Raw genomic sequence first — 21627 nt, forward strand, 5'->3', positions numbered from 1 at the left:
CTCTCATATTCAACTGTATCGTTCAACATGTTATATGATTTTCACTTTTCATGTGAGAAAATGTTTCATATTTTCATAGAGAGTACCTCATGGAAGTTAATCATCATTGAAACAAAACAACTATGCCTTTGCTTTGTGTTGTCCTTGATTTCAAACTTCTTCAGTTATTAAAAATGATTGGGCTGGGCGCAGTGGCTCATGCCTGTAATCCCAGCACTTTGGGAGGCTGATGTGGGCAGATCACCTGTGGTCAGGAGTTTGAGACCAGCCTGGCCAATGTGGTAAAACCCTGTCTCTACTAAAAATACAAAAATTAGCTAGGCGTGGTGGCACATACCTGTAATCCCAGCTACTCTGGAGGCTGAGGCAGGAGAATTGCTTGAACCTGGGAGGTGGAGGTTGCAGTGAGCTAAGATCATGCCATTGCACTCTGGCCTGGGTGACAAAAGCAAAACTCCATATCAAAAAAAAAAAAAAAAAAAAATGGCTTTGGTTTTTTAAATATCCAAGTATGGGAAGGCCAAAGGTCTCCCCAGATTCAATTGAAACAAGATGACACCAATATATATTATAATCAAACTGTCAAAAATTAAAGAGAATTTTGAGAGCAAGAGAAAAGAAGCAAGTAACAGATAAAGGAGTTCTAATTACAGGCCAGGAAAGAGTGGGATGATATATTTAAAGTGCTGAAGGTGAAAATCTTTGCCAAACAAGAATACTTTAACTGGCAAACTGTCCTTCAGAAACAAAGAAGACATAATGGCTTTCCCAGACAAACAAAAGCTGAGGGAGTTTACCATCACCAGACCTATGTTACAAAAAAACGCTAAAGGGAATTATTCAAGCTAAAGGAAAAGGACACTAATTAGTAACATGAAAACATATGAAAGTATAAAAAAACTAGTGAAAGTGAGAACACAATAGAATTCAAAATGCCCTAATATTGTCATGGTGGTGTGTAAATCACCTATATCTTTAGTATAAAAGTTAAAAGATAAAATTATTAAAAATAATAATAGCAATATCATCACTGCAATAATTTAAGGACTATATAATACAAAAAGATGTAAATAGTGATATCGAGAACAACATGTGGGAGGGGGCAGTAAAAGATTAGTTTTTTAATGTGATCAAAGATAAGTTGTTATCCAGTTAAAATAGTGTAATCAGTGTAAGATGTTTTATATAAGCCTTAGGAAAACCACAAAGCGAAAACCTATATTACTTATATGAAAGATAAAAAGTAAGGAATCAGCCAGGCACAGTGGCTCACCTTGTAATCCCAGCACTTTGGGAGGCCGAAGTGGCCTGGATCACTTTAGCCCAGGAGTTACTGACTGCCTGAGAAACATAATGAAAGACTGTCCCTGCAAAAAATACAAAAATTACGCAGGTGTGGTGGTACCCACCTGTAGTCCCAGCTACTCAGGAGGCTGAGGTGGGAGACTCACCTGAATCTGTGAAGTCGAGGCTGCAGTGAGCCATGATCATGACATTGAGCTCCAGCTTGGGTGACAGAATGAGGCCCTATCTCAGGAAAAAAAAGAAAAGAAAAGAAAAGAAAGTAAAAGAAAAAAGAAAAAGAATCAATGTATGCTGTAGAGAAAATCACCTAACCACTAAAAAAGATAGCAAGAGAGGAAGAAAGGAAAAAAGAATCTACAGAACAACCAGAAAATAATTAACAAAATGATAATACTAACTTCTTACTTATCAATAATTATCTTGAATGTAAAGAGATTAAACTCTTCAATAAAAAGAGAGAGTGAATAAATGATTTCTTTAAGTGATCCAACTATATGCTGGTAAAAGAGACTCACTTCAACTTTATAACTGAAAGTCATATGGAAAGAAAGTGAAAGGATGAAAAAAGATAAACCATGTAAATAAAAACCAAGAGAGCAGGAGTACCTACACTTACTTCAGATAAAATAAAATTTGAGTCAAAACTTCAAAAAGAGACAAAGAAAGTTGCTATGTAACCATCAGGGAATCAGTTCATCAAGAAGCTATAACAATTGTGAATACATATGCAACTAACATCTGAACACTTAGATGAATGGAGCAAATAAGAATAGATCTGAAGGAAGATATAGATTGCAATACAAAAATAGTAAGGGACTTCTCTACCACAGCTTCAACAATGGACAGATTATCCAGACAGAAAATCAATAAGGAAACATCAGACTTAAACTACACTTTAGACCAAATGGACCTAACAGACATACACAGAAAATTTCATCCAAAAGCAGCAGAATAAACATTCTTTTCAAGTGCACATAGAATATTCTCCAATATAGATCGTGTGTTAGTTCGCAAAACAAGAAAAAACAAATACAAAAGGATTAAAATTATATCAAGTATCTTTTCCAACCACAATGCTATGAAACTAGAAATCAGTAACAGAAGGAATTTTGGGAATTTCTATATATTTCATGGAAATTAAACAGCATGCTAACAACCAATGAATCAATGAATAAATTTAAAGGAAAACTAAAAAATATCTTGAGACAAATTAAAGTGGAAACAAAATATATCAAAATATAAGAAATGCAGTTCTTTTTCTAAATAATACTCTATTGTGCACTTATGAAAAAGCAGTTCTGAAAGAAAAGTTTATAGCAATAAATGCCTACACCACAGATAAAGATCTCAACTAAACAATGTAATGTTATACCTCAAGGAACTAAAAAAATAAGAAAAACTAAGCCCAGAGTTAGTAGAAAGAAGGAAATAATAAAGATAAGAGCTGAAATAAATAAAATAGAAACAAGACAAACAATAGAAAGATCAAATAAACTACACGTTTTTTGAAAAGATAAACAAATTGACAAACCCTTAGCCAGACTAAGAAAAAAAGCAAGAAGACAAAATCAGAAATGAGCTGTAATATCTGAAATACATTACATTACAATTGAAATGCAAAGGATTATGAGACTACTATGAACAATTATAGGCCATCAAATTTAATAACCCACCAGAAGTGAATAAATTCCTAGACACACACAACCTACCAAGATTGAATCATGCAGAAATATAAAATCTGAAAAGATCAATAATAAGTAAGGAGATGAAAGTAAAAGAAGAAAAAGTCTCCCGCCAAAGAAAAGCCCAGGACCTGATGGCTTCATTACTAAATTCTACAACGTATGTAAAGAAATAGTACCAATTCTTCTCAAACTCTTCAAGAAATTAAAGAAGAAGGAATACTTCCAAACTGATTTTAAAGGGTCAGTGTTACTGTGAAACCAAATCCAGATAAAGACCCTACAAGAAAAGAAAACTGTAAGCTAATATCCCTGATGAACATAGATGCAAAAATCCTCAACAAAATACCATGAAATCAAATGTAACAGTATATTAAGTGGATTGCTCACCACCATCAAGTGGAGTTTATCCCAGGAATACAAAGATGGTTCAATATACACAAATCTATAAATCTATAATGTGATATATCACATTAATGGAATGAAGGACAAAAGTCATATAATCATATTGGTAGATTCAGAAAAAGCATTTGATAAAATTAAATATTTTTCATAAGGAAAACTCAAAAAATTAGGTATGGATGGAACACCTCAGCAAAATAAATGCCATAGATAACAGATCCACAGCTGACTTCACACTCAATGGTGAAAACTGGAAATCTTTCCCTTTAAGATCAGGAAAAAGACAAGGATGCCCAAATTTTCCACCTCTATTCATGTACTGGAAATCCTAGACAGTAATTAGGCAAAAGAAAAAAAGGCATCTAAATTGAAAAGAAATAAGTTAAAGTGTGCCTGTTTGCAGACACATGATATTATATGTAGAAAATATTAAAAGACTCCAACAAAAAACTGTTAGAAAAATAAAGTCAATAAAATTGCAGGATACACAATCAAAAATTGTACAAAAATCAGTAGCATTTCTGCACACTAATAGTGGCTAGCTAAAAAAAAAAATTTAAAAAATTATGTTTACAATAGCTACAAAGGAGATAAAAGACCTGAACACTGAAAATTACAAAGCACTGATGAAAGAAATTGAGGACGACACAAATAAGTAGAGAATATGCCATGTTCATGAATTGGAAGAATTAATGTTAAAATGTTCATACTACCAAAAGTGATCTATAGATTCAATACAATCCCCATCAAAATTCCATGACATTGGTCACAGAAATAGAGAAAACAATCCTAAAATTCTATGGAGCATCAAAAGACCCCAAATACCCAAGGAAATCTTGACCAAAAACCAAAACAAACAAAAAAACCTAGAGGTATCAAACTACCTGATTTCAAAATCTACTCCAAAGCTATAGTAATCAAAACAGCATGGAACTGGCATGAAACAAACACATAGACCAATGAAATGAAATAAAGAGCCCTCAAATAAATCTACACATTTACAGTCAATTGATTTTTGGCAGAGTTTCCAAGAACACACATGGGAAAAGGACAGTCTCTTCAATAAATGGTGTTGGGAAAACTGGCTCTCCACATGCAGAAGACTAATATTAGATCTTTATCTCACATTATATTAAAAAATTAACTCAAAATGGATTAAAGACTTAAATGTAAGACCTAAAACTGTAAAATTATTTAAAAAACAGGGAAAAGCTCCATGACATTGGTCTGGGCAAAGATTTTTGGAATATGACCCCCAAAATCACAGGCAACAAGAGCAATAATAGGCTCATGTAATTACATCAAAGTAAAAAGCTTCTGCACAGCAAAGAAAACAACCTATAGAATGGGGAAAATATTTTCAAGCCATACATCTGATAAAGACTTAATATATAAAATACATAGGGAAGTAAAATGGCTCGATAGTAAGAAAACAAATAACCCAAATTAAAAATAGACAAATTGCAGACTCACTTGGAACCTGACTGCAACCCAAGATGGGTGCTTTTTCCTTCTGCCAGAATAACATTCTGGGGTGCTGTGGCCACCTGACCTGTCAAGACTTATGTAGCTGCCCAGGAACACAGGGTGCTAGAGAACAAAGGACAAAGGACCTGAATAACACTTCTAAAAAGAAGATACATGAATGGCAAGCACGTATGTGAAAAAAATGCCGACCATCACTAATCAGAGAAATTCAGATTAAAACCACAATGAGATGTCACCTCACACCTGTTATAATGGCTATTACGAAAAGGACAAAAGATAACAAGTGTTGGCAAGGATGTTAAGAAAAAGGAACTGTCGGTGGTCACGTAAACTAGTCCAGCCACTATGGAAAACGTATGGGGTTCCTAAAAAAAAAAAAAAAAAAAATAGAAGTACCAAATGATCCAGCAATCCAACAATTGGGCATACGTCCAAAGAAAATAAAATTGGTATATCAAAGAGATATCTGCCCCCATGTTCATTGCAGCATTATTCACAATAACCAAGATATGGAATCAAGCTAAGTGTCAGTCAGCAGTTAAATGGATAACAGAAATGTGGTATGTATGTACGTAATGGAATATTATTCAGCCTTTAAAGAGAAGAAAATCTTGTCTTTTACAACAACATGGAGGAATCTGGAGGATATAATGTTAAATAAATTAAACCAGGCAGAGAAAGACAAATACTGTATGATTTCACATATATGTGGAATCTAAAAACACTGAACTCATGGAAGCAGATAGTAGAATGTTAGTTTCCAGGGACTGTGAGGGGAAAGATGGGGGAGATGTTGGTCTAAGTATACAAAATGTCAGGAGAAAAAGTTCAAGAGATCTATAGCTAATGTATTTTATTATTGAAAATCACTACATTATTATGCCATTCAACATCCCTTGTGGTCAGCTCTCTGCTAACCTCTTCAAATCCCATCACTCTCTGTCTAGCAAAATTTAAAAAAAAATGATTCTAAGATGCTTGCAGTTCTGTAGGTTGGTGCCAAAGTAATCGCGGTTTTTGCCATTACTTTTAAATGGCAAAGAGTTAAGTTGAAAACTTATAGCAAGTAAAGTAGAAATGATGAATTCTGCTGGAGCTAAGGAGACATACCACCAAGCTATGGAGGGAAAGCTCTGGAGGACCACATTCTAGGAATATGTGTGATGAGAGGTAAAGTGATGGTGTGTCCCTTGACATCCTTAGATTTTTGTATCCTTAGACCAACATCTCCCCCATCTTTCCCCTCATAGTCCCTGGAAACTACCATTCTACTCTCTGCTTCTATGAGTTCAATGTTTTTAGATTCCACATGTAAGTGAAATCATACAGTATTTGTCTTTCTCTACCCGGCTTAATTACTTTTAAATGGCAAAAATCGCGATTACTTTGGCACCAACCTAATAAAATCCTGCTTCCCAGGTTTTTCACACACTGCTGGCTCTCCCTAACTCATCCATGCTCTTGAACTTAATTTATTTATTCATCAGGCATCATCACTTTACCTCTCATCACACGTATTCCTAGAATGTGGTCCTCCAGAGCATTCCCTCCATAGCTTGGTGGTATGTCTCCTCAGCTCCAGGAGAATTCATCATTTCTACTTTACTTGCTATAAGTTTTTCAACTTTACTCTTAAACTTGCCTCTACCCAGCCCCAGAATTTGGTAAATATCTTGAGTGGAAGTCTGGTTCTCTTTCTCAGCTGCCTCGGGTCATTGTTTTATCACCTGAGACCCAAGCAACTGCTGATAATCCTGGTTTCTCTATCCCCTACAGTACCCTCTTCCTGAGCCCAGCTTGAGTTTCAGCTTCTTGCCCTATCCCCAAATCACTAAATACATTCAGAGTAAGCTGTAGATCTTGAGCTTATTTATGAAAATTTCTCTCTCCTTGAAATTGTGCTCCTTTTAGTCCTCACTACTTCTAAGGGTCTTAATCTTTTAATGTATAATATGACTTTGTAAAATATATGGTTTTCAAGTTATTCTTAGTGAGGGTATTATTGAGCTGCTAACTACTTCATCACATACTAAGTAGAACAAAGTCTTTGTTGATACAAGATATTTATGACAGGAAAAGAGTTCTCATTAACTTATAATGAGCAATGTAATCAAGGAAAGTATATTTGTTATGTCACCCACTACCATAGAGATCTATATCGTGAAACCAGGAATTGTACAAGTCTTGACTCAAGGGATTAATGTTTATTTTCCTATTATAATCTGCTTCTCAGTCATAAAGAGTAAAATTATGATACTATATTGTAGCCATAAATCTGGATGAATGATTGTCTTGATTTAAAAAAAATAAAAGAAGTACATGAATAAGGAACAAGATTTTAAAAGTCAAGAGCAGAGTTGATCTTGCTGTGTTGTTTTCTCTTCATTACTTCTGCCCACAATACTCAATACTTCAAACTGTTTCATTACTAGGCCTAACTCTAGCTCTCTTTCCTAAATAAGTAATTCACATTTTGGCCCCACAGATGCCTCCAATTCAGACTGTATTTCAGCTTTAAGGACACTGGGACTTTAATCTGCTTCAGTGATGGGCTGTTATTTATTTATTTATTTATTTATTTATTTATTTATTTAGTTTTTGAGGTGGAGTCCCACTCTTGTCACCCAGGCTGGAGTGCAATGATTCAATCTCGGCTCCCTGCAACCTGCCCCTCCCAGGTTCAAGCAATTCTCCTGCCTCAACCTCCCAAGTAGCTGGGATTACAGGCACCCACCAGCATGCCCGACTAATTTTTGTATTTTTAGTAGAGATGGGGTTTCACCATGTTGGCCAGGCTGCTCTTGAACTCCTGCCTCAGCTGATCCACCTAGCTCAGCCTCCCAAAGTTCTGGTATTGCAGGCATGAGCCACCAAGTCTGGCCTGATGGGCTGTTATTTGAAATTAACCCTCCCACTAAGAAAAGTCGATTAAAGAAAAAAGAAATGTTTACAGGTGGAGAGGAGTTATAAGCCAAGATAACTGAGTCTCATATTTGAAGCTACTTTTTACCTGTGAGGATTTCCAATTTTGCAAGCAATGGTTGGGAGCCTGAAAATCCGAGCAGAGCTAGCAACAGACTCACAGAACAGAGGGGACAAACCCTCGAGTTCAGAGCCTGCTGAGGAGGACAGGCTGTGGTAAAGACCCCAGGCGTTGGATGAACGGATGCCCTAGAAGTAGAGAGGACAAGAAACAGATCAGCCTCAAATCTTAACAGGAACCAGAGGAAAAGAAAAGCCACATTCACTCCAAGAGAAAATAAGAACTTAAAAACTCACTGAACTTAAAGAGATCCAGGAGACAATAGAATGATACATTCAAACTGTGGAGACAAAATCACTTCAAACCTAAAATTTTAAATTCATAAAAACAAAATTCTTCAAATGTGAAAGGGATGTGAAGATACTTAGAGACAGCTGGAAACTGAAGAATTCATCACCAGCAGACCTACACTAAAGCAAATACTACAGAGTGTTCTTAAGGCAGAAGCAAAATGATCCCACAAGGACACTCAGATTCAGGGAAAATAAAGGCAACAGAAAAGCCAAATATGTTAGTAAAGCTACAATAATATGTTTTTAATGAAATGAGAATAACATGGGACTTAATGTCTACATATATATAAGTGCATTATATATGTTTATATGCATATATGTGTATGCAAATCAAAATAATAACTAAAATACACAACAGTAAAATACAAACTTGGAGAACGGAAATGGAGATAAGATTCTATATCTGACCAGGAAGAGGTAAAAATATTGATTTTTATTACAGCTGAAAAGGCATAAATTACACGTTGTATTTCTAAGGTAGGCATAAGAGAATAAATAGAATGCATAACTAACAAGCTAAGAGAAAAATGGAATACTAAAAAATATTCAGTACACTTCAAAGCAAGACTAGAAGGAACATAAAACAAGCAGAAAAAGTCAATAAAAGATATTAAGATAGTAGACTGAAGCCCAAATTCACCATACTGTCATTAAATGTTAATAGACAAACTACTACACAAATGGCAAAGATTAGTGACATGAAAAAAAACCGTATGCTTATATTAGACATACATTTTAACTATAAGAATTTAGAAATTTTGTACATAAAAGGATGAAAAAAATACATCACTCATACACTTATTAGAAGAGGGTTGGTACCGTTGGACAAAGTAGACTTCATGACAAGGAAAAGCTTACTGGTAATAAAGGAGGAAAATTCACCAGGAATATATAATAATTATTTTTATTTAAATATCAGCAACCAACATGTATTGACGTTTGTCCTCTATTTGAAATGTACTGCATTTCTAAATTAAGGGTATATATGAGGTAACATTTTCTCCATCACCAGAGAAGGATGTCTTTTTAACTTCAGGTAAAAGAAAGAAATCATATTGTGACTCCCTTCCACACTAAGCACCAAGATTCCATGATTCTGTGATTCTGAGTCTCCATGGTTCTTTTGAGTTGCTGATTCCAGTCCAAGTCAGTTCAGTTTCTGAGAAAGATCATGTCATTTTCACTGTCCTGCCTGGGAATTCCTGTAGCAGGTATTTTGACCATGCTGTTGAGGGCCGTGACAAACACAAGGAATACATTAAAAGTAGCAGACAGCACACCTGCAGGGTGCGACAGTAACTACATGTAGGGAGAAGAGGAAGACAAAACAGCGTATTCGATTATTCCATAGCACTGGCATACTCTGATTTTAGGCAGGATTTAAACAGCTCTTGCTGGGCACACTGGCTTGTGCCTATAATCCCAGCACTTTGAGAAGCTGATGCAGGAGTTCAAGAACAGCCTGAGCAACAGAGTGAGACCACTTTTCTAAAAAAAAAAATTAAGGGGCTTGGTGATGCATGCCTGTAGTCCTACCATCTTGGGAGGCTGAGGTAGGAGGATCACCTTATCCCAGTAGTTGTAGACCAGCTTGGGCAGTATAGCAAGACTCTGTCTCAAAACATAAAAATAAGAATAAAACAGCCCTTGGGAAGTATTTCAAAGAGGTTGGAAAATTCATCTGCTGCTTGATATGGGTACCTTTGCAATGACATGTTATATAGATGAGTGCCATGGTCTGAAATTCTGCAGATAAGACATAATCATTGCCTTTTTGTAAATAATCATATATGATCCGAGAGCCCTGGACAAGAAATCTCTGATAGAAAGCAATAGAAGAGAGACTGTAGCTTGAAATATGTAAGTGGAAATGCTACAAACGAAAAGTGAAAATGTTAAACAAGTACAGATATTTAAAAAGGTTTCCCAAATTATGCTACTGCTTTATAACTTTAAATAATATGAAGATCCTTTTCCAAGAGACAAAGTTCTCATGGGAATAATTTGAACTATTATTTTAAAATATAAAGTAGGTTGCATTTTTCATATTCAATTCTTTCAATAAAGTAATTTTCATTTCTGATGGTACATTGTTAATTTTTGCTCTATTTGCAAAGTAAATTTAATGTTCTCCTTTCTTTCATTGTGGTATAATGAACACATAGTGAAGTGCAAACATTTTAAGTGTATTGCTTGATGAGTTTTAAGAAATGTGTGACCATATCAAAATATACAACATTTCTAGCACATGATAAATTTCTTTCATGTCCCTTTGTAGATAACCCACCCACTGAGGCAGAAACCATTCCAATTATTTTTGCAACACAGACTAATTTTGCCTATTTCAGAACTTAGAATAAATGAGGTCACATGCATTGTTTATCAATTTTAGGCCAGTTCCACACAATCTTGAAATGATAGCTTTATGGAATGTACTGAAATTAGGTAGTAAGTTCTCCAATTTATTCTTCCTTTTTAAGATTGTTTTCACTACTTTAAGTCCTTTGTATATCCATATGAATTTTAGAATCAGTTTGTCAAACTCATTTTTTTAACTTTTATTTTAGGTTTGGTAGTACATGTAAAGGTTTCTTATATAGGTAAACTCGTATCATGAGGGTTTGTTGTACAGATTATTTCATCACCCAGGTATTTTTTTTTTTTTTTTTTTTTTTTTGAGACGGAGTCTCGCTCTGTCGCCGGGGCTGGAGCGCAGTGGCCGGATCTCAGCTCACTGCAAGCTCCGCCTCCCGGGTTTACGCCATTCTCCTGCCTCAGCCTCCTGTGTAGCTGGGACTACAGGTGCCCGCCACCTCGCCCGGTTAGTTTTTTGTATTTTTTTAGTAGAGACGGGGTTTCACCGTGTTCGCCAGGATGGTCTCGATCTCCTGACCTCGTGATCCGCCCGTCTCGGCCTCCCAAAGTGCTGGGATTACAGGCTTGAGCCACCGCGCCCGGCCATCACCCAGGTATTAAGCCTAGTACCAATAGTTATTTTTTCTGTTTCTCTCCCTTCTCTCAACCTCCACCCTCAAGTAGACTCCAGTGTCTGTTGTTCTATTCTTAGTGTTCATGAGTTATCATTATTTAGCTCCCACTTATAAGTGAGAACAAGTGGTATTTGGATTTCTGTTCCTGCAGTTAGTTTGCTAAGGACAATGACCTCCAGCTCCATCCATGTCCCTGCAAAAGACATGATCTCATTCTTTTTTTATGGTGACATAGTATCACCATTCCACTTATATATTTTCTATGGTTTATATATATCACATTTTCTTTATCCAGTCTGTCATCGATGGGCATTTAGGTTGATTCCATGTCTTTGTTATTGTGAACAGAGTTGCAATGAACATTTGAATGCATATGTCTTTACAATAGAATGATTTATATTCCTCTGGGTATATACCCAGTAATGGGATTGCTGGTTTGAATAGTAGTTTTGCTTTTAGCTCTTTGAAGAATCACCATACTGCTCCCCACAACAGTCAAACTAATTTACACTTTCACCAACAGTGTATAAATGTTCTTTTTTCTCCACAACCTTGCCAGCATTTGTAATTTTTTGGCTTTTTAGTAATAGCCATTTTAACTGGTATGAGATGTTATCTCATTGTGGTTTTGATTTGCACTTCTCTAATGATCAGTGATATTTAGCTTTTTAAAATATGATTGTTGGCCACATGTATGCCTTATTTTGAAGTGTCCATTCATGTCCTTTGTCCACTTTTTAAATGGCATTGTTTATTTTTCTCTTGTAAATTTAAGTTCCTTATAGATGTTGGCTGTTAGACCTTTGTCAGGCTCATAGTTTGCAAATATTTTCTCCCATCTTGTAGGTTATCTGTTTACTCTGTTGATGGTTTCTTTTGCTGTGCAGAAACTCTTTAATTAGGTCCCATTTGTCAACTTTCATGTTCATCACGATTGCTTTTGGTGTCTTTGTCATTAAATCTTTGCCTGTTCCTATATCCAGGATGGTATTGCCTAGGTTGTCTTCCAGAACTTTTATAGTTTTAATGTTTAAGTCTTTAATCCATCCTGAGTTGATTTTTGTATATGGTGTAAGAAAGGGGTCTGGCTTCAATCTTCTTTATATGGATAGCCAATTACTAACCCAGCACCATTTATTGAATAGGGAGTCTTTCCCCTATTGCTTTCATCAGCTTTGTTGAAGATCAGATGGTCCCAGGTGTGCAGCCTTATTTTTGGGCTCTCTATCCTGTTCCATTGGTCTATGTGCCTGTTTTTGTACTAGTACCATGCCGTTTTGGTTACTGTAGCACTGTAGTATAGCTTGAAATCGGGTAACATAATGCCTCCAGCTTCGTTCTTTTTGTGTAGGATTGCCTTGGCTACTTGAGATCTTTTTGGCTTCCATATGAATTTTCAAATTGTTTTTTAAAAATAGTTCTGTGAAGAATATCCTTGGTAGTTAGGTAGGAAGAGCATTGAATCTGTTATTTGGTTTGGGAAGTATGCCCACTTTAATGATATTATTTTTATCCATGAGCATGGGATGTTTTTCCATTTGCTTGTGTCTTCTCTGATTTCTTTGAGCAATGTTTTGTAATTCTCATTGTAGAGATCATTCACCTCTCTGGTTAGCTGTATTCCTAGGTATTTTATTATTTTTATGGCATTGTGAAAGGGATTACCTTCCTGATTTGGCTCTTGGCTTGGCTGTTGTTGGTGCATAGGAATGCTGGTGATTTTTGTAAATTGATTTTGCATCCTGAAACTTTGCTAAAGTTATTAGCTAAAGAAGCTTTTGAGCTGAGACTATGGGGTTTCTTAGATATAGAACCATGCTATCTGCAAACAGAGATACTTTTACTTCTTCCCTTCCTCTTTGGATGCTCTTTATTTCTGTTACCTGATTGCTCTGGCTAGGGCTTCCAATACTGTTGAATAGTGGTGAGAGAGGGCATCCTTGTCTTGTGCCAGTTTTCAAGAAAAATGCCTCCAGCTTTTACCCATGCAGTATGATGCGGGCTGTGTGTTTGTCATAGATGGTTCTTAGTATTTTGAGGTATGTTTCCTCAATATCTATTTTATGGAGAGTTTTTAACATGAAAGGGTATTGAATGTCATTGAAAGCATTTTCTTCATCTACTGAGATAATCATGTGGCTTTTGTCTTTAGTTCCATTTATGTGATGAATCACATTTATTTATTTGCTTATGTTGAAGCAAACTCACATCCCAGGAATGAAGCCTACTTGACTGTGGTGTATTAGCTTTTTGATGTGCTGCTGGATTTGGTTTGCAAGTATTTTGTTTAGGATTTTTGCATCAATATTTATCAATATTGGCCTAAAATTTTCTTTTTTTGTTGTGTATCTGCCAAGTTTTGGTATCAGAATGATGCTGATTTTATAGAATGAATTGGGGAGGAGTCCCTCATCCTCAATTTTTTAAATAGTTTCAGTAGGAATGGTACCAGCTCTTCGTTGTATATATGGTAGAATTCACCTGTGAATCCATGAGGTCCTAGGCTTTTTTTGATTGGTAGGCTACTTATTACTGATTCAATTTCAGAGCTCATTATTGGTCTGTTCAGGAAATCAATTTTTTCCTGGTTCAATTTTCGGAGCATGTATATGTCTAGGAATTTACCCATCTCTTCTAGGATTTTTTAGTTTGTGTGCATAGAGATGATCACAGTAGTTTCTGATGGTTACTCTTATTCCTATGGGGTTAGAGGTAACATTCTCCTTATCATTGTTAATTGTGTTTATTTTGACGTTTCCTCTTTTTTTCTTTATTAGCCTAGCTAGTGACCTATCTTTCTTATCAATTTTTTCAAGAAAACCAACTCCTGGATTTATTGATCGTATGAATGATATTTTTGTGTCTTGGTTTCCTTCAGTTCAGCTCTGATTTTGGTTATTTCTTGTCTTTTGATAGCTTTGGAGTGGATTTGTTCTTGTTTCTCTAATTTTTTCAGTTACGATATTAGGTTGTTAATTTGAGATCTTTCTAATGTTTTGATGTGGGCATTTAGTGCCATGAATTCCCCTCTTAACACTGCACAAGAGTTCTGAATTAGGTTGAGCTGGCTGAAATTTAGAATATGGACAGGAACAAAGATCATAAAGATTCAGGAGAACAACAAAACCCAATCCAAGAAAACTAAGAATCAAAATAAAACAACACAGGAGTGGAAGGATGAAATGGCTGGTATAAAACAGAATGTAATGGATCTGACAGAGCTGAATAACACAATACAAGAATTTCACAATGCAATCACAAGTATTAACAACAGAATAGACCAAGCAGAGGAAAGAATCTCAGAACTTGAATTCTGGCTCTCTGAAATGAGACAGTCAGACAACAATAAATAGGAAAGAATTAAAAGGAATGAACAAAACCTCCAGGAAGTATGAAACTGCGTAAAGAGTCTAACTCTATGAATCATTGGCATTCCTGAAAGGGAGGAAGCAAACAACTTGGAAAATGTATTTCAGGCTATCATCCATGAAAACTTCCCCAACCTTGCTAGAGAGGCCAATAATTAAATTCAGGAACTACAGAGAACTCCTGCAAGATTCTACAGAAGAAGATCATCACCAAGACCCATAATAGTCAGGTTTTTCAAGGTCAAAATGAAAAAAAAAATGTTAAAAGTAGCTAGAGAGAAATGACAGGTTGCCTACAAAGAAAACTTCATCAGGCTAACAGTGGAACTCTCAGCTGAAACCTCACAAGCCAGGAAAGATTTGGACCTGCCTCACAGGAGATCTTGAAAGGAGCTCTAACTATAGAGAGGAAAGACTTCCACCAGCAAATACAAAAGCACACTTAAATACACAGACCAGTAACAGTATAAACAAACCACACAAACAAGCCACATAATAACCAGCTAAGAGCACAATGACCCACATCAATAATAACCTTGAATGTAAATGGGCCAAGTGCCCCCACTTAAAAGGCACAGAGTGGCAAGCTGGATAAAAAAGAAAGACCCAATGGTATGCTGTCTTCAAGAGCATATCACACATAATGACATCCATAGTCTCAAAACAAAGGGATGGAGGGAATTCACCAAGCAAATGAAAAACAGAAAAAAGCAGGGATTGCAATTCTAATTTCAGACAAACTAAAAAAAACAAGGCAGACTTTAAACCAGCAAAGATTTAACCAGACAAAGAAGGGCATTACATAATGGTAAAGGGTTCAATTCAACAAGAAGGCCTAACTATCCTAAATATAAATGCAGCCAACACAAAGAAAGCAAGTTCTTAGAGACCTACAAAGAGACATAGACTCCCACATAATAAAAGTGGGAGACTTTAACACTCCACTGACATTGTTAGATAGATATTGAGGCAGAAAATTAACAAAGATATTTAGGACTCAAACTCAACATTGGACCAAATGGATCTGATAGACCTCTACAAAACTCTCCACCCAAAAACAACAGAATATACATTCTTCTCATTGCCACATGGCACACATTCTAAAATCGACCACATAATTTGACATAAAACAATCCTTGGCAAATGCAAAAGAATCAAAATTATACCAAACACACTCTCAGACCACAGCGTAATAAAAATAGGAGTCAAGACTAAGAAAATCACTCAAAATCATGAAAATCAACATGGTTCTGAATGACTATGGGATAAATAATGAAATTATGGCAGAAACCAAGGAGTTCTTTGAAACTAATGAAAACAAAGACACAACATACCAGAATCTCTGGGACACAGCTAAGGCAGTTTGTTGAATTTTACACAAAAAATACTGGCTGATATTTTGAAAGAGATTGTGTTAAATCTATGGACCAATTTGGGGAGAATTAATATCTTAACAACATTGAGCCTTCCAACGAATAAACTAGATCTATTTCTCTATTTTGGTCCTTCTAAATTTCTTTCAGCAATGTTCTATAATTGTCACATATTTTATTATGTCTATTTATATTTAATATTTAAATGTTATTGCAAGTAGTTTTTTGTTGTTGTTGTTGTTGTTGTTGTTTTTGAGCTGGAGTCTCGCTCAGTCACCCAGGCTGGAGTGCAGTGGTGTGATCTCGGCTTACTGCAAGCTCCACCTCCTGTGTTCATGCCATTCTCTTGCCTCAGCCTCCCGACTAGCTGGGACTACAGGTGCCTGCCACTACGCCCAGCTAATTTTTTTTGTATTTTTAGTAGAGACGGGGTTTCACCATGTTAGCCAGGATGGTCTTGATCTCCTGACCTTGTGATCCATCTGTCTTGGCCTCCGAAAGTGCTGGGATTACAGATGTGAGCCACCGCCCGTGGCCTGCAAGTAGTATCGTTTTTAAATTTCAATTTCTGATTGTTTATTGTGGAGTTTTGACTATTGACCTTGTACGCTAAGATCTTACTAATCTCAAATATTAGTTGCTAGTATATTTTTTTCAAGATTTAAAATTTTTTACATACATGACTGTATTAGTTCGTTTTCATGCTGCTGACAAAGACATACCCAAGATTGTGCTATTTACAAAAGGAAAAGGTTTAATGGACTCACAATTCCACATGGCTGGGGAGGCCTCACAATCATAGCAGAAGGTGAAAAGCACATTTCACATGGTGCTAGACAAAAGAAGAGAACTTGTGCAGGGAAACTCCCCCTCTATAAAACCATCAGAGTTCATGAGACTTATTTACTATCACAAGAATAGCACAGGAATGACCTGCTCCCATGATTCAATTACCTCTCACTAGGTCCCTCCCACAACATGTGGGAATTGTGGGAGCTACAACTCAAGATGAGATTTGGGTGGGGACACAGTCAAACCATATCAATGAGCATATCATCTGCAAATAGAGTTTTACTTCTTTTTTTCCATACCAAATGCCATTTTTTTGGCTATTGTACTGCCTTGAACCTCCAGTATATGGATCAATAGAAATGACAGAGCAGACATCCTTGCTTTGCTCTTTATTAAAAAAAAAACAACACTCAGTCTTTCACTGTATGATATTAACTTCCTTTTGATCTATTGAAGAAGTTAGTTCCTTTTTAGATGATTTTTGTCAAATACTTTTTTTCATCTTTTGAGATAATAATATGGTTTCCCTTTTTGTTTGCTAATGTGGTCACTTACATTGACTGATTTTCAAATGTTAATCTAACCTTGCATTTCTGAGAGAAAACCCACTTGGTCTTGATATATTATCCTTTTTATATAATGTGACATTCAATTTGCTAAAATTTTGTTTAGAATTTTGCATCAATATTTATAAGGGATATTGGTCTGTAGTTTTATTTTCTTATAACATCTTCTGGTTTTGTATCATGGTGATGCTGACCTAATATAATGAATTGGGAACTATCCCTTCCTTTTCAATTTTGTGGAAAAGCTTGTATAGAGTTTGAATTGCTGCCTCTTTAAATATTGTTTGGTTTGAAACAGTTCACCAGTGAAGGTCTATGATCCTGAATTTGATAAGGTTTTACACTACAAATTGAATTTTAAAAATTGATACAGGACTATGTTAATATCTATTTCTTCTCAAGTGAGCTGTGGTAGCTTGTATCTTTCAAAGGATTTATCCACTTCATCTGTTATCAAGTTTATTGGTATTAAGATGCTCATAATCTTCCCTTATTATTTTTTGGATGTCTGTAAAGTCTGTAGTAATGTCACTTCTCTCATTTCTGATTTGAATAATTGTGTCCTCTCTCTCTTTTTTCCTGAGTCTGACATATCTTCTCAAAAAGCCAGCTTTTGATGTATTTTCTTTTTTCTGTTTAATTTATGCTTTGAACAGATCATTCTGCTGTTTATAATGCATTTCATTTTTTCCTGCTCCTATCTTCTTAAGGTGGAAACTGATTCATTGGTTTGAGACTTTTCTAATGCATTCCTTTAGCACTTTAAATTTCTCTTTAAGTACTACTTTAGAGGCATTTCACAAATGTTGATATGTTGTGTTTTTATTTTCATTGAGTTCAAAATACTTCATTTCCTTTTTGATTCATTCTTTGACCAATGGGTTATTTAGAAGTGTGTTATTTAGTTTCCATATATTTGGTATTTTCCAGATACTTTTATGTTATTTCTAATGTAATTGATTTCTAATGAATTACATTAGAATCACATGAGAACGAATCACCTTAACTTTTAAATTTATTGCTCTGTCTTGGTAAATGTTTTACATGGTCTTAAAAATGTGTATTGTACCATTTTGGGGTGGGATGTTCTACAAATGTCAACTAGGTCAAATTGGTTGATTTTGCTGTTCAAGTCTACCTACTATAACTTTACTAACTGTCTATCTTCTCATTCTCTCAATTAGTGAGAATGTATTGAAATTTCTGTAATTGTGGATTTACCTATTTTTCCTTTGAAGTTTTATTAGTTATTGCTTCATGTATGGTGAAGCTCTGCTATTAAGTGCATATTTAGGATTACGTTCTCATGATAAACTGATTCCTTTATCACTATGAACTGGTCTTTAAAAAATCTGTTATTATTTATCCTGAAATATATTTTTATCTGATATTAATATAGGCCCACCACATTTCTTTTGATTTGTGTTATCATGGTATATCTTTTTTCCATTCTTTTACTTTAAACTCATTTGTGTCTTTACATTTAGTATGTTTCTTGTAGGCAGCATATAGTCTCTGTTTTTATCTAATATGACAATCTCTTCCCCTAATTGGTGTCTTTAGATCATCTGTTTAATCTGAGTATTTATATCATTAGATTAAGACTATCATTTTGTTTTCTATTTGTTTTTTGTTTGACAGGCACTGATTTGGCCTTTCTCTGGCAGCTGCAATTGTGTATGGTATGACACTTTTCAGGCAGCCATATCCATGAACACGCTGAGATTTTCCATAGATGTGTAATTTCAAAGCAGTGTTAGACATTAAATCAAGCTTCCTGTTGGTCTTCTCAACAACAAAATCCAGGGCCAGGATCTTTTAATTTTTTCGGCAAACTAGCAAAAAAAGAGTATCATCAACCAGAACACAACTCCCAAGGGACAAAATTTCTATACTTTCTAATCCTAGAGGGTCAAAGCTCAGGGCATTCACTGAATATTTAGCATCAATCACATCCCCAGTGTTCTGCAGATAAGAATCCTCTTAACTAATTTAAAGATCCAACATGATTATCATAGGTCTGTATTCCCAATAAACTATCTCACTGCCAGGACGTATGAGAGGTCATTTTTGAACACTAAAACATAAAAATTAAGATTAAATTTTTTATTAAATGGTGACTTAAATGTTTTTATGGAGTTTTTTTTTTTCAATATTAAAGTTTGGCTAAATAATAGGAGCATCTGCATGCAAGCATCATGTATCATGGAACCAATTCAGAAAACAGTGTGGAAGATAATTGTGTGAATTACAGAAGGGAAAGGGAGGCAGGAGAGGCAGCATAACATAATTGTTAAGTGTGTAGACTCTAGAATCAGAATACCTGAGTTTTAATTAATCTCTCCAAATTATTTAGATATTTTGCAAAACCTGCTTATTAGGTCTAGTAAATATTTTGTGCAGTTTTTGAGATCTTCTACATAGAAGGATATGTTGTCTACAAATAACAACACTTTTATTTCTTCCTTTCCAGGTTGCAGGCCCACTCCCTACTTTGCTTTGCTTATTGTACTGGCTAAATTCGCCAGTATGTTAACCAGAAAGAGTCAAGTAAATATTCTTGCCTTTTTTCCAGCCATTAAATATGATGTTTACTGTAGGTTTTCTATCTACACCCTTTAACTATTTGAGGAGGCTGCCCTTTATTCCCAGTTTACTTAAAGGTTTATTATTTTTTTCAATCTACATTTTTTTTGAGACAGGGTCTCATTCTGTCACCCAGGCTGGAGTGCAGTGGTGCAACCACTGTAGCCTTGAGCTCATGGGCTCAAGGTGTCCTCCCACCTTGTCTTCCTAAAGTATGGGGATTACAAAAGTGAGCCATAATTTTCTTGTTTTGTTGTTCCTATTTTGTGTGTTTTCCTATTTCTTTATCCTCTCTTACCTTTATAATGTCCTTTTTACTTTTTTGGAGTTAGATCACAGCATTTTTTTATTCTAACCTATTGAGACTGTTGCTTAGGTATTTTCAGGCTTTCTTTTTGCCTGATATATACTTACTGCTACACATTTTCCTCTATTATTGTTTAGGCAGAATAAATTTTGTGAATAGTATGCAGTAAATTTGTTTTTTCTTTGTTTTACCCATTTGGATAACTGAGTCAGAGGCATTATTGAAACGGTGAGTTTCCTCCCATTGTTCTAGAATGCCAACTTTGTCATAATTCAAGTGTCTGCAGGTAATTATCAGTTTTCAGATTCTCATTTACCATTGATCTACATGACTACTCATGTAATACCACATTGTCTTAATTACCACTGTTTTATAAGAAGTCTAATAAGTTATCCAAATTTGTTCTTCAAAAGTGTCTTAGCTACTCTTGCCTTGGAGCATTTCTGTATATAATTTTAGAACCAAATTATAAGATCTTTTAAAACAAGGTTTTTGAGGTTTTGATATAAGGTTCATTGACTATTGTGAAAAACTGATGTAATTGTGTTGAGGAGTGAAGAATATGACTAATCACACATATTAGATACACTGTTGGGGCAACCATAGGATGCACAGATAAAAAAAATATAAAGAACAGACCGTCAGAGAAAGCCTGATAAAAGAATTATGCAAAACAAGACATCAGAGTAAGCTCAATGTAACTATTGATGAAAACTAGGTATCTGCCATTTACCAACAGGGGGGAAGCTTAGTTCCACACAACTGTAGCTTTAGTTCCATATAAATAGAGCTAAAAATCCACTAGAGTTTTATAGCCATGTGCTAGCTACCCACATGCTACATAGTATTTTTATTTCAGTTATTCAACAATAAAATTAGCAGATCCATTTTATGAATGGGCTTGCTCTTTTGGATTTCTCTTTTCTCCAACAATATATAAATCACCTGGGATGTGGGAGGAATGATATCTTTAATATTGAGTTCCCACATCCCTGTCCAGTGAATGGCATCTTTAATACTCAGTTCCCACATCCCTGTCCAGCGTGCCCTCTACTCTACAGTCATTCTCAACTAGAGGAGCCCCATGTTTTCACAATAGACAGTTCAGCCAAGCAGGAAGGGGATCAAGTGGATAGGAAATCAAGCAGGAAATATGTGCAGATGCTGTGTTTATCACACAGGCATTCTCATACTTGCCAACTATGCTCTCCTGCAGGTCACTTCCAGCAAGGGTGCTCATCTAAAAATGCTTATTGGGGAATGGATGGAATGACGGAAAGTATAGTAGGAGATATCTTAGAGACCTCCAGTTCTCAAGGCTATGTGGGCATTACTTCTCCCCGCAAGAGTCTTCCCCTGTAAGTTTTCAGGGAAAACAGTTGGGGCTTCAGGAAAAGGATCACAAAGAAGTGAAGAGACATTAGGCAGGGTC

The 21627-nt window shown here is 35.5% G+C and overlaps 2 long non-coding RNA genes and 1 other non-coding gene across 3 annotated transcripts; 2 read left to right on the forward strand and 1 right to left on the reverse strand.

Moving 5' to 3' along the window:
* Positions 1-320: 320 nt before the first annotated feature.
* Positions 321-8048, reverse strand: LOC141407084 (uncharacterized). The gene is made up of 4 exons (XR_012414290.1): positions 7888-8048; positions 1452-1527; positions 1274-1367; positions 321-435 (listed from the first exon to the last, which is right to left on the reverse strand). It is a non-coding gene; the product is annotated as an uncharacterized lncRNA (long non-coding RNA).
* On the forward strand, positions 4853-4977 carry LOC123574286 (small nucleolar RNA SNORA77). The gene has a single exon (XR_006699170.2). It is a non-coding gene; the product is annotated as a small nucleolar RNA SNORA77 (small nucleolar RNA).
* A 563-nt stretch (positions 8049-8611) lies between the features above and the next one.
* LOC141407083 (uncharacterized) lies at positions 8612-15226 on the forward strand. Its single transcript, XR_012414289.1, has 2 exons — positions 8612-10862; positions 11183-15226. It is a non-coding gene; the product is annotated as an uncharacterized lncRNA (long non-coding RNA).
* Positions 15227-21627: the final 6401 nt, after the last annotated feature.

The sequence above is a fragment of the Macaca fascicularis genome, chromosome 6, assembly GCF_037993035.2.
Source record: "Macaca fascicularis isolate 582-1 chromosome 6, T2T-MFA8v1.1".
Taxonomy (NCBI): domain Eukaryota; kingdom Metazoa; phylum Chordata; class Mammalia; order Primates; family Cercopithecidae; genus Macaca; species Macaca fascicularis.